Source organism: Mastomys coucha, unplaced genomic scaffold, assembly GCF_008632895.1.
Source record: "Mastomys coucha isolate ucsf_1 unplaced genomic scaffold, UCSF_Mcou_1 pScaffold9, whole genome shotgun sequence".
Taxonomy (NCBI): domain Eukaryota; kingdom Metazoa; phylum Chordata; class Mammalia; order Rodentia; family Muridae; genus Mastomys; species Mastomys coucha.
In genome coordinates, this window is record NW_022196915.1 from 43,237,027 (window position 1) to 43,249,861 (window position 12,835).

Below are 12,835 nucleotides of genomic sequence, written 5' to 3' on the forward strand. Positions count from 1 at the left end.
TTTGTATAAGGGATGTGAGTACACACACCAGAAGAGGGCATCTGATCCCATTACAGATGGCTGTGAGCCACCATGTTTTGAATTGAACCTAGGTCCTCTGGAAGAGCAGTCGGTGCTCTTAACCGCTGAGCCACCTCTCCAACCCCCATGGCCTACTTTTATTTTGAAGAATTATTTTTATCCTCAGGATAATTTCTCTGATCCAAAACAATCCCAATATCATCTAAGAACATTGGCTGAATTAAGATTTAGACTAATTTTATACCAAGCCAATATATAAATCCTAAATTCGAAAAGATCTTCAAATCTGCTAGCAACTGAATACTTTTTTATTTACATTGTATGTATGTGAGTGTGTGAACATGTCACAGGACGACCTCTGAGAAGACATTCTCTTAGTCACCATATAAATTCGTCACCTGAGATCAAGATCAGGTGAGCTCCTGCTTACCCAGAGACGCCTTCATCACAGTGCCATCTCAGTGCTAAGAAACCCTTTTTAACTAATTCTTTATCATAGTTCTTGTTCAGATTATTGTTCCCTTGACATTACTTTAAAACTTTGCTATAGGGGCTCATATGTTAAGAGCACCAGAAGACAGTCCAAATCTCAGCACCCATATGGTTGCTGGTTAAGTGATTGTACACTCCAGTTCCAGAGACCCAATGCCTTTTGGCCTCTGTGGGTACTAGGTACACGTGTACCAACAGTACATGCATACAGAACTCCCAACTGCATTTATAACAATGATAAAGCATCATATAAAAATCTTCATTTCTACTATATCTTCAAAACTTTCTCTACTTGTGACAAGGCCGAGTACATTTATTAAGTAATTTATCTTATTAAAGTAAGAGAAATACTTTAGATAACGTTCTCCAGAGAGCACAAACATGATTCTTAAATGACAGAGTCACTACTATCATACTTAACTTCAGGGTTTTTTTTCTTTTTTTCTCTTCTTTCTTTTGTGGGGTGTGGATGGCAAGCGTTTGAGACAGAGTTTTTCTGTGTGGCCCTGGCTATACTAGAACTCACTCAATCAGCAGACTAGTCTGGTCTTGAACTCAGGAAGTACATAACCACAAAATACTGGAACTCTACTTAGACCAGTACAGTATAAAAGAGCCACTCTACCAAGGCACCATTCTCTGGGCCTTCTGAGTGGTAGAAAATGTTAGGACTTTCCCACCATGTATCAGATATAGCATACATAGTCTAATAACCCCAAATCTATCAGAAGCTAAGGAAGGCCACACACACACATCTCAATATTATGGAGGCTGAGTTATTCAAAGAACACAAGAACAATAAAAACTCAAGGGTATTTAAAGGGAAACATTCAAAGATTGCTGCTATAAAGTAACCTAAATAAAGGGTGACATTGCCTGATAGCTACAGTTGTCTAGTCCAGAAGAATGACATTCCACAGTTGTGCCCTACTCAACATCAGGGATTCTTTCCCAAGCAATGCACATTTTGAGGGGACATATTAGGAAATGACCACAAGAGAGGCATAGAGACCAGTGCTCACAACCAACTATGGCGCTTCCCATTTGTCCAAAGCAGTGACAGGGACCTAGGATCAGAGAAATTCATCTTTTAATGTTTAATTAAAATTTCATGTGTATGTATTTTTTGTCTGCACATGTACGCAATACATGTGGGCCTGTGACCACAGCTAAAGGGTTGTTGGGGACTGTGTAAGTACTGGGAATTGAGCACAGACTCTTTGGAAGAGCTGTCAGTGTCTTAACCACTGAGCCATCTCTCCTCTCCCAGTACCTCATTTGTCCATTGAAGGTTACAGGTTACCAAGGAAATGTTAGGTTTGCAAACACATAAAATCTAGTAATTTACAAATTAGTGACTTCATCAAGTACGTTTTTTCCCCCTAAGATCTTACGTATCATACTACTAACTTTGCACTATGTAGTGGATGACCTTGAACTCTGACCTTCCTTACTCCATCCCCCAAGAGTGCAACACTTCCAGTGGATAAGTAACTTCAAAAAATAATAATAATTAGGCCCAGGTTGAGATAAGACTTGAAACACAGTAAATTTCAGCACAGATGTAGAACCACGCAGCAGCAAGGCAGCTGTGAGGAAAATGACCGTGGCAAGAGAGGCACTGAAAACCTCAGCTTTGCTCACCTTGTCTCTACAGAATTGCCCTCCTCTTTTTACTTTGGGCTTTTGAGACATAGCATTATACAGCCCTGCCTAATCTAGAACTCATTTGTAGGCCAGGCCAGGGATGAATCTGAAGCAACTGCCCTGGCCCTTGCTCCAGAGTGAGGCAAATACTAGATCCAGGGGATCACCTTGAGGGCCTCAAGTCTATCACTGAGCATCACATCCTTCTCTTCCTAAGAACTAAGTTGCTGAAATTCCCCCTTGAACTAGCTCAGAAACCCATAGAAGCCTGAAGCAGTGATCATCTTGCCCGAGCTTCTGGAGCGGCTAGGGATGCCAGGGATGTGCCACAATGCACAGCTCGGTTAAGCACTCCAAAACAAACATCCACCATCTCCTGTGTAGTTTCTTATGCATGTCAAAGTACAAGGCAAGCAGTAAGAGGATCGTCAAGGGTGGGCTGGACCACGGGCTGTCATGGCTGAGCATGCCTGTCATTGCTGGGATACACAGGAAGGCAGCAGCAAACCAGGAACACTAAGTTCACATTTGGTTTCAGGATAATGAACTCAGATAGCTGTACTGTTTTCTTTAAAAGTTCAATGTTCAAGTAAATTATTACCATCTCCAAAAGGTCAGCCACTTATTTAATATGAAAACTAGCTGCTATACATATGACAGAAGGGGGTTGGAGAAATAACTCAGCCATTAAGAGTATTGGCTGCTCTTCCAGACCACCCAGGGTCAATTCCCACAACCAACATAGCAGTTCATAACTGTCTGGGAACTAACATTTTCATACAGTCATACACGCAGGCAAAATAATAATATACATAAAATAAAAATAAATTATTAAAAGGCATGAGAGGCTAGAGAAATGGCTCAGTGGTCAAGAGCACTTACTGCTCTTACAGAGGACCTGGGTTCTGTTCCTAGCATCCACAAGGAGGTTCTGGATCCAGGTATGAATCCTTCTTCTGGCCTCTCAGACAACAGGCATGTGTATGACTACACATACATACATGCAGAGAAAAACACATAAAAGAAAAACAAGCCTTTTTTTTCATTAAAAATGTAAAAGGCATTAGTAAATATCAAACTTTTTTCATCATTTATTTAAAGTAGCACCTTTTACAGATAACATGAAAACCAAGCCTTGAGGAAAAGTGCTTACAGGTGTCGTATTAAGTCATGTGTATCACACACTGTCCCAAGTGCAGCACTGGTGGAATCCAAACATCATGGAGACTATCCTTTGATGTGATTAAGGACCCAGTTGCAAGACAGACTGTGCAGCGGCGGTAAGGTGCTCACCGGCAAGCAGGACCAAGCAGCAAGTCCTCCCTGGTGTGCACAATGCATCAGCTCTCAGTGAACATTTTCAATACAGTCAAGTAGCTGCCATAGCCGGTCCTTCCCAGTAAACACAGCCATAATTTCATAAGATCAAATGTGGATGTATGAACATGACTTACTTATCCAACTCAGATGGGGAGGGGCAGAAAAAACCCTAGGAAGGTGCTTTCAGAAACAGGATGTAGTCATAGCTACCTGGGAGGAAGCTGACGCATATTATAAACACAAGGCCAGCCTGGGTGGCAATTTCAGTCATCCCCTGTGTTAACAGTAAGCTAAAGCACTTAGACACATAAGACACAAATATTTACCATAATAAAACATGTGCTTCCATGTGACTGCCGCTGAGGCCTTCAGTGCCTTTCCCAGTGCAGGCAGCACAGCTCCTCCCTTAACTCAAGGCATCCTTAACTTACACTGGGCTCCAGTTAAGTCACATCAGTTACATGGGGTGTGCTCGTGCTACCCCACGCATGGCCGCGCCCGCGCGCCCGCGTGCACACACAAACACACACACTCTCGCTCGCACACACCCCATTTTGATTATGATAATGATTGCAGTGTCACCTTGAACATACTGCCTGTTCACTAATTCAACAAAAGTGCAGTCAGCACCAATATGAGGTCTCTGTGCCCCAAAAAGTCACCGTTAGCAGAGGGCCAAGAACTATACAAAAGGTACAAACAGGAGCTTAGAAGCTATGGGAAAGGTCCACAACCTAATGCTGGAGAGGGACTGTGAACAAGTTCTTCTGAGAGGACTTGACAGAAAAGCCTTTAACACCCAACAGCGTCATGATGTTAAGACCAGAGACCTGAGGAAATGAGCCTACGCTTTCAAAGCCCCCACCCCAAATGTTTCCCATTTCCTACTAGACGAGACTAAGAAGCAAAGGCTCTGGCTCTCAAGGTTAACACCATCTCATTTCTCACTTGTGTTTCCTTTGTAGTCATTCTGCAGAGCTCCAACGTTCACTTCTCTAGGGGACAAGTCCTGCTGTCAGTACTCTCTAGTCCTGCTTGTTTATGTGTTACATTTTGTAGACAGTCTCACAGTATACCCCAGGATGGCCTGGAGCTTACAATCATTCTGATTCTAAAAGGCATCAATTTTATTAAACCTTCTTGTTTTTTTTTTTTTTAAAAGACACAAGTATGACCATGTGGGCCAGGCTGCTCTGGAACTCATAGATCTGGCTGTTCCTGGCTCCCGAGTGCTGGGATGCAGTAAAGGTGTGCACCATGGTGTACCTCACTTTTTCCACCGTAACAGTTACCTTTTAAAACTCTTGCTAATTATGTGTATGTAAGCAGGTTTTTGTACATGTGAGTGCAGTTTACAGAGGAACAAAAAGGGGCTGCTAGTTCGCCAGGAGCTGGTTTTGAGGTGTCACATAGTTGTGCTGGGAACTGAACTGGGTTTCTCTGCAAGAGCAGCAACTGAGCCATCTCTCCAGCCTAAATGATACTATTTTGATGACAGTTAGCTAAGTCTTCCCCTAAGCACCAGTTTTTATTTGGCACATACTTTTAAATGTCAGAAGAGCCTTCTATCTGAATACTGTTCTTAATTGATTATAGTTTTAAAAGCCAAACACCATCTCTGCCCTTTGATTCATGAAGATGCCCAACAGCCAGTTAAGTCAAGTCCTGAGTTTTAAATAACTCAGTACTAATTAACCCCTAAGGCTTATATGCTGCTTGGACTCCAACCGAGGTCCTTGTGCGCATTCCCATGTGCACTTACAATCCTGTGCCAACTGGCAGGTCTTGATGTCTCTACTCTCAAAGCCTAGCTCCTGTGCCTGTCTATAGTCTGGGGCACTTTAAAAAAAAAAAAACTTCCTAAATTGTTAGTTATCTAAAAAACATATCCAAATGTTTTTAAAATGTTTAATATCCAAGTAGGTTGGTGTATTCAATGGTACAGTATGTGGAAATCAGGGAACAAGTTGGGGAAGTCACTTCTTTCCTTCCACAACGGCGGACACAGAAATTAGACTTGAATCTTCAGGCTTGGCACCAAGCCATCCATCCTCTCACTATTTTTAAAAACAGGGTGAGACTCTTTTGACGAGACCAGCTTTGAACTCTCACCTTACCCTCCCAACTAGTTAGGACTAGAGGCACCGATCATGACTTCATTAGCAGGTCTATCTTGCTAAGAATCTTCTAATGGGGGCTAGAGAAATGGCTCAGCGGTTAAGAGCACTGACTGTTCTTCCGAAGGTCCTGAGTTCAAGTCCCAGCAACCACATGGTGGCTCGCAGCCATCCATAAAGAGATCTGACACCCTCTTCTGGTATGTCTGAAGACAGCTACTTACACATACTTATATATAATAAATAAATAAATCTTTAAAAAAAAAAAAACATCTTATAAAAAAAAAAAAGAATCTTCTAATGGTTCCTAAGAATGGAACTAGATCTATCGAGTTTCCCAGTCTTATTAGGGATCCCAAGAGCTTTGTGTTGACTTCCCAAACTCCAACATGACCTATGAAGAAGGGGCTATCTGGTCATATATACCACCCAAAACAGACATAACTGAAAAATGACATTTAGGCATTCGTAACAAGCAAGCCCCTGGAGAACAGGACTCCTATTATATTCAATTCTTAATACTTGAGTTTTCCTTTCTTCATGTATATGGAAGGCAAGGCTCCAGTTGGTAAGCTTCTGCACTGCTGTGGTCACTGTGCTACCAGTCATTTGTAAGAGAGTAGTTTACATCTATCTCATGCAAGCTGCCTCAGGCTTCAGAAAGCCAAACACTGGCTACCAGAGCTTTTATTCGGTCTCCCATGCCCAGCAGAGAACCAGACATTCCTAATCTACAACTGCTTCTAGTAGCTCCTTTTGTAAAACAGATTCTCACAATGCAACACTAAAACTTGACCTCAGCCATCTGGAGGCTGGCATTAAGGGTGCACACCATCACATCAGGCTTCTGTCTTCTTACTTAAGTAGAAACAATCTATTGTTCACAAATGTGACAGTAGCATCTTAGAATTCATTTCTGAGCTCTATACAATTTTTTAAACCAGTTATTGACCAAATACTGTGTTACCTTTATTGTTTCATCTGTGTGGCATAACAGTCATAGAATATTTGTACTAAATTACACTTTTACTATACATTAAACATCTCCTGGTACTAGAAACTGAATGTGTTAGATTTTGCCATTTTGTGTGGCGAGGGATTCAGGAATGTTTGTATATATACATTACATGGGTTTTGTTTTGGTTTTGTTTAGATAGGATCCAACCATGTAGCCCCAACTGGCCTGAAACTCAATGAAGGCTAGGCTGCAGTTTGGCACCACAGCTAGCAAGAGACGTATCTAGGCAAAGTGAATCATGTAGGTTTTGCATGCAGTGAGTGACACTCAGCAGCCCTAATGCTTCCTCTTTGCCCACCGGCCCTCACACACTCGGGTGGCATCATGCCAATGCCCTAAAGTTTCAGATTTGGAAATTTTTGGACTTCAGACAAGGTCTAACCTCCAGCTCACTTCCATGATGTCTCAGAGTCCAAATACTGGGACATGGGACAAGGTGTATGCCACCATGCTTGACTATAAATTATTTTTTTGTTTCTTTGTTTTTTTGAAGACAGGGTTTCTTTGTATAGCCCTGGCTGTCCTGGAACTCACTCTGTAGACCAGGCTGGACTCAAACTCAGAAATCTGCTTGCCTCTGCCTCCCAAGTGCTGGGATTAAAATAGTGCACAAACACTGCCCAGCGACTCTAAATTACTTTTAACAATGTAGTAAAATATTTTTTGAAGGAACCCAAACTCACTGTATTACTTCTATACATTGTTTACTCCTGTAGTACCCAGGTACTTTGTGTTTGTGAATGTGAAGGCCAGAGGAAAAAAACTAAATGACAATCTAAATTAATAAATAATAAATAGATAAAAGGCAGTTGACCATCCCAATAGTCAAGTGGCCTAACTAAGATTACTACAGCAACAAGTCCTTCTATCCCAAAGGGAACTGTTCTGGAAAAAAAAAAAAAAAATCAGCTCAGACCAGAGCAGAAAATGCAGGCTTGTACAGGGGAAAACTAGGGTAAGGTTGGAGACCAAAGGCAGGATAAAAATAACCTGGGATACAGGAAAATAGCAGACGCTGAACTACACATAAAAATCTATGAAGTTTACAAATACTACTCCAAAGATTCCTTAAAAACCTGTTCCCTATTCACTCTGGATTAACTATCATTTTACTACATGTATTAAAATATATTTATATGTTTTATAACATGTTGGCTATATAGGAACAAACCAGTTTTAGCTACCTTGAACCATTTAATCTGTGTGGAAAAGCACAAAAAAGATATATAAATAGTGTATCATCAAAGTAATACAATGAACCAAATAATATAACTTGAAAAGTCCTAAAACCCTTTCAGATAGGTGAGGCACATCCCCTCATGGACTGGAGAGAAAGGAACCTGTTGTGTGCTCTGCAGTGCGCACATGCAAACTAGAATTTAATTAGGGAACGCAGAGAGACGAGATGTATGTTATAAATGAAGACAATTGATGCATACTCCATAAAGAAAAATATCAGCAAACAGGAATTAAGAACTCCTTTAAAATACTTAAAACCATCCTTGTAAATGCTCATTTTTAGCAATGTTTAATATCTGTGCAGTCCTGTACTGAACAGAACTAACTCTTAAACCAGGGATGTATGCCTAGCTCAGTGGGACACCTGCCATTTAATCCCCAACACACTGAAAGCAAGAATGTGAAAACACCAAAGAAACCTGATGACCTTGAATTTCTCCAATTCTTTGTTGGTTTTTCCAAGACAGGGTGTATGTTGTCCTGGTTGTCCAGGAACTCAAGAGATCCACCTGCCTCTGCCTCCTGAGTGTTGGGATTAAAACTGTAATCTACCACTGCCTGGCTTCTCCAGAAGTATTTTAACAATCAACAACAACAACAACAAAAAAAGACCAATTTGGATGTTCTGCAAGTAGCACCAAATTACGAATTATATACTTTTACACCGAGCCTGGTAAGGTTCATACCACTTCCTGCGGACTTGAGGCACGCTGGATGAGTGCTCCTCCACTGAGCTATAGCCTCAGCAGTCAGCTTCTCGGTTGATGTCTACAATGGACCAACTTACTCATCAAAACATGCTTGAGGACCATGCCCTGACATGGCAATTACTAGCACTTACACAATAAGATAACTAGTGTGTGTAGCCATGTAGAAAACGTTCATTCACAGGGCATGGATGCAGATCAACTTGTAGATTTACCCTTCAGGATTTGATAAGTTCCTAGAGTCAATCCTCTCCACTATTGGTTTAAATCTTGTCTCTTTTGCAGACAAAATAAAAGGAACAAACGCATAAGCTTATAAAACCTGGTTGGCTTAGTTTTTTTATCAAGAAAAGGCCACTTTCCTGCAGATACTGTTGGTAGGCCTGGGAAAATTCTAGATCCTCCAGTCTTCATGCTTGGAATTCAACCCCAAACACCACTGCATTTTGTAGAGCTGACATAAAGAACATAGACTGTGATTTCACTTTTAAGGTGGATTGCCAGATTGCCAGCCTGGTTATTAGTTACCCAGCCTCAGAGGAGGTTGCCTTGGTACTCACCCCCTCAACTTTCCCTCTTTCCGCGTGCTTAATTCTTTTATTTTGTTTTCCTGAAAACTGGGCAATTCTTGACTGGCTCATCTTGGTCTGATACACTAGTACAATAAAGTACAATCTTTTTATGGGCTGTTTTCCCATAGTTCTCTTGCCAACTAGTAGACCTCGAACTCAAAGAATTTTCTCTCATGTTATAGGCACAGGCTGAGACAGAAATGTTCAGTAAATATTTATTGAATGAGTACACTATTAGATTCTTAATAACACACTTTTATTGGTACCGAAATATCCGCTTTCCACTATGTAGCTTAGCCAACGCCAGTCTTCAACTTGAGATCTTTATCTCAGCTTCCTGAGATACAGAATTACAGGTATGTCCTTTCATACTTGCCTTAGAAACTCAAACTTACTTTTAAAATTGAATTATATTTTTTTTCCTCCTGAAAGTCTCATCAGTTTCAGAAATAAATCCATTACTTGGAATCCTATGAATTCTCAGACACCGTAACACACTGATGTTCAGGTCCCTGATAAGACGCTGGGGATTATGCACAGAACCTACGCACAATCCTTGTACAGATTTTAAGTCACAAATCACTTAAAATCTAATTAGATGCTACAGATATGAGCTATAATGTACTGCTTATTGAGCTATAATGTACTGCTTATGAAAAACCCCATAAAAAGTTAGAATAATGCTGAATATTTACAACTGAATGTTGACAGAATCCATGAACTTGGAACTTGTAGAGAAAGGGAAAACTGTACTGAATGTCGACCAGAGAAGTGCAGATATTATGACTACTGATAAAGAAAAATAAAATGCAGGACAAGAATTGGTGAGAGATATGCTTACAGGGCAGAGAAATGAAAAGAGGTGATGAAATTCCACTTGAGAACCCTGCAAAGCTCTCCGGAGACAGAAGATCCACCAAACAATTCAGTGTGTTCACTGACCGAGAGCAGGAAAGGAGAGAGAATTGACAAGACATGGACAAATCAGATAAAGTTCTGTAATTTAAAATACAACTGTTTTGTTCCAGATGTGGAACTACTCCATTTGAAAAAGAAAAGGGCTAGGTTACTCCTTTAAAAGGATGCACTCAAGATTTTGTGGAGACAATTACAGAAGAAAGAGGTTATTGTCCTGGTCTCAGTTACTAATGACAATACCTTAAGAATACTTTCAAATGTCTTTATGCATTTTGCCTTTATTTTTCATCTGCATGTAAGTATGTATGTCTGCACGCCATACACATGCAGTGTCCAAGGAGGCCAGAAACAAGTGCTGGATCTCCTGGGAATGGAGTTACAGATGGATCTGAGATGGACCATATATATGGACAGAGTGAGAATCAAACCCATGCTCAAAACTGTTGAGTCATCTCATCTGCCCCTAAGACACTATCACCCAATAAGGCTGTTTTAATTTTAAATCCCACAAAAACACTGCTAAGCATTGCTTCCAAGAAAGGAGCAAAAGTTCTTCGTTTAAGGCCACACTTCCATCCTGAACTTACCTTGGCACTAATAACTCTTGGAACACCTCTTTTCTGGCAACAGGAAAGCTAAACTCACTTGAATTATTCACGTGAGGACTTCAAGTACTCTTTAGTGTCATCTGCTACCCTAATACCATGGGTCTTGTGCCAGTGCATCAAAGGTCTCTGCTTCCTGGTACATTACTATGGATTCAACCAGTCTAACAGCTATTCAAAATTACCTACACAATCTGTTTAAATGTTGCCATCCCAGTGCCTTCTTCCCAATTTTCTTAAAAGGAAATGATTATTTGCTTCCAAGTTTTCAAAGTGCTTTACAAGTCCCATGCATGTGGAGGTGCCTGACCCAGGAAGAGAGGAAAGCTCCCAGGATGCAGTTTTCTCTTCCACCCATGTGCACAAGGATCAACAGGCCTGCACAGCAAACACCTTTACCCTTACAAAACAGACTGCATCCTTTCTTGCTACCATAGTACCACTCTCTATATACCACTAAATTTTAAATTCTAACTACAGGGACATGCATTTGCAGATTGGGGCACATATATTAGTAAACACCACACCTGTGCTTGAACTAGTGCCATTCATACAAACACTAAGAACTTGCTAGCAAACAAACATAAATCACTATGTAATGGACAAGGTTCTTACATTGTTGGGGCTGGTATTTTAATTTCCTTCTTGTGACACTGGAGATTGAGTCTCAGCTGAGGCAAATCCATCACCATTGCGTGAAAGACTACATTCCTGCCATTTTTGTTGGGGCTAGTTTATTCCCAACAGGGTCTTGTGTAACTCCTCTCAGACACCAGGAATGAGAACCATTTTGAATTTGAACTAACAACTTTGAAATCCTTTTTCAGAGATTGTATATATACATCTTTTATAAAGTAGGTAATAAATAGAATAACAATAAAATTGATACAATGTAATTTATTTCCAGAGACCTGCCTGCTCCAATCTTCCCTTAATATATGGCAAACACCCACAATTTGGATTAAAGAAATAGATCTTATACAAATTTGATTGTGTTATGAGATATTGAAACTTCTTATATTGTTTGTACAGGTCAGGGAGAGCAAGTAGATTGCTTGCTCGTGCTCAACAAATGTTCATTAATCACTTAATACACCCCCAGAACTGAAAGTTCAGCGTAGTATTAGTTGTGATTAGTCTACGTAATGGGATTCTAGGAACACAAATAATGAGATAGTTTGGCAAAGTCACTGTGTTGGACAAGTCCTGTTGAGAACATGAACATTTCAAGTTTCCAAAAGTAATGGATAATATTAGCCGAATGGTTTATTTGAGCACAAGATATTCTAATTATGGCCATAACAAATAGCTAAAATAAGCCACTTTACATTTTTATTGATGATATTAGCCTTGCTATAACTGATTTAAACACTCTAACTGATTTAAACACTCAATTTCCTTTTAAAAAGTCTATAATTGAATACAAAAAGGTACAAAAATTTAAATACATTGTTCAAAGTATGATTAATATTGTACTCAAGGATGACATTATAAAATTTAACAAGTCTTGCAGACTCACTAGATCCAAATAGACACTCAACAGCCAGATATACGTAGCCCACAGAACAGTGCAGTCTAGCAAGCTTCACTTCATCCGGTTGCCTGTTCACAAGTCATTCTGCCAGCAAGCAGTGTCTTCTTTCAAGAACTTTACACTCTTTCTTATCTGAAAGAGAGTAGCTACCATTGATTCTTTTTGTGCTACTACATGGTAAACTCTGCATGGTATTTGCTCAATTACAACACAAGACCCCATAGAGGACCAAGCACAGCTAAAATGAAGGGTACAGCAGCTCTGGGAGGTTAAGTTTTGAATTAAGAGTGTAAGATACTGCTAACATACTGAATATATACTTGATAGTATACCAAATTATAAAAGCATAAGGACCAACTTGTGACAGGTTATCTTTCTATTCTATTACTCCAATATTCCAAACAACTCACATTATGATAACTGTAGTTTTCTACAATCATTGGACACTACACTGAGAAGTCTCCAAGAGGGTATGAAACCTGAGGCTTAGTTTTCTTCACCTCTATTCCTGTGATGTGATTAAAAATAAACACAGTTTATTTAAGGCAGAAATTAAGAATATGAATACATGTCACTTTCCAGGATTTTTTAATTTCTTCTGATTTTTAGAAAACCGCAATGGCTCCAAGTAAATATTGACATGTG

The 12,835-nt window shown here is 40.1% G+C and overlaps 1 protein-coding gene across 2 annotated transcripts in view; it reads right to left on the minus strand.

Moving 5' to 3' along the window:
• Nucleotides 1–12,835, minus strand: part of Pspc1 (paraspeckle component 1) — a 79,868-nt gene that overhangs the window by 4,335 nt on the left and 62,698 nt on the right. The gene's annotated exons all lie outside the window — the stretch shown is intronic.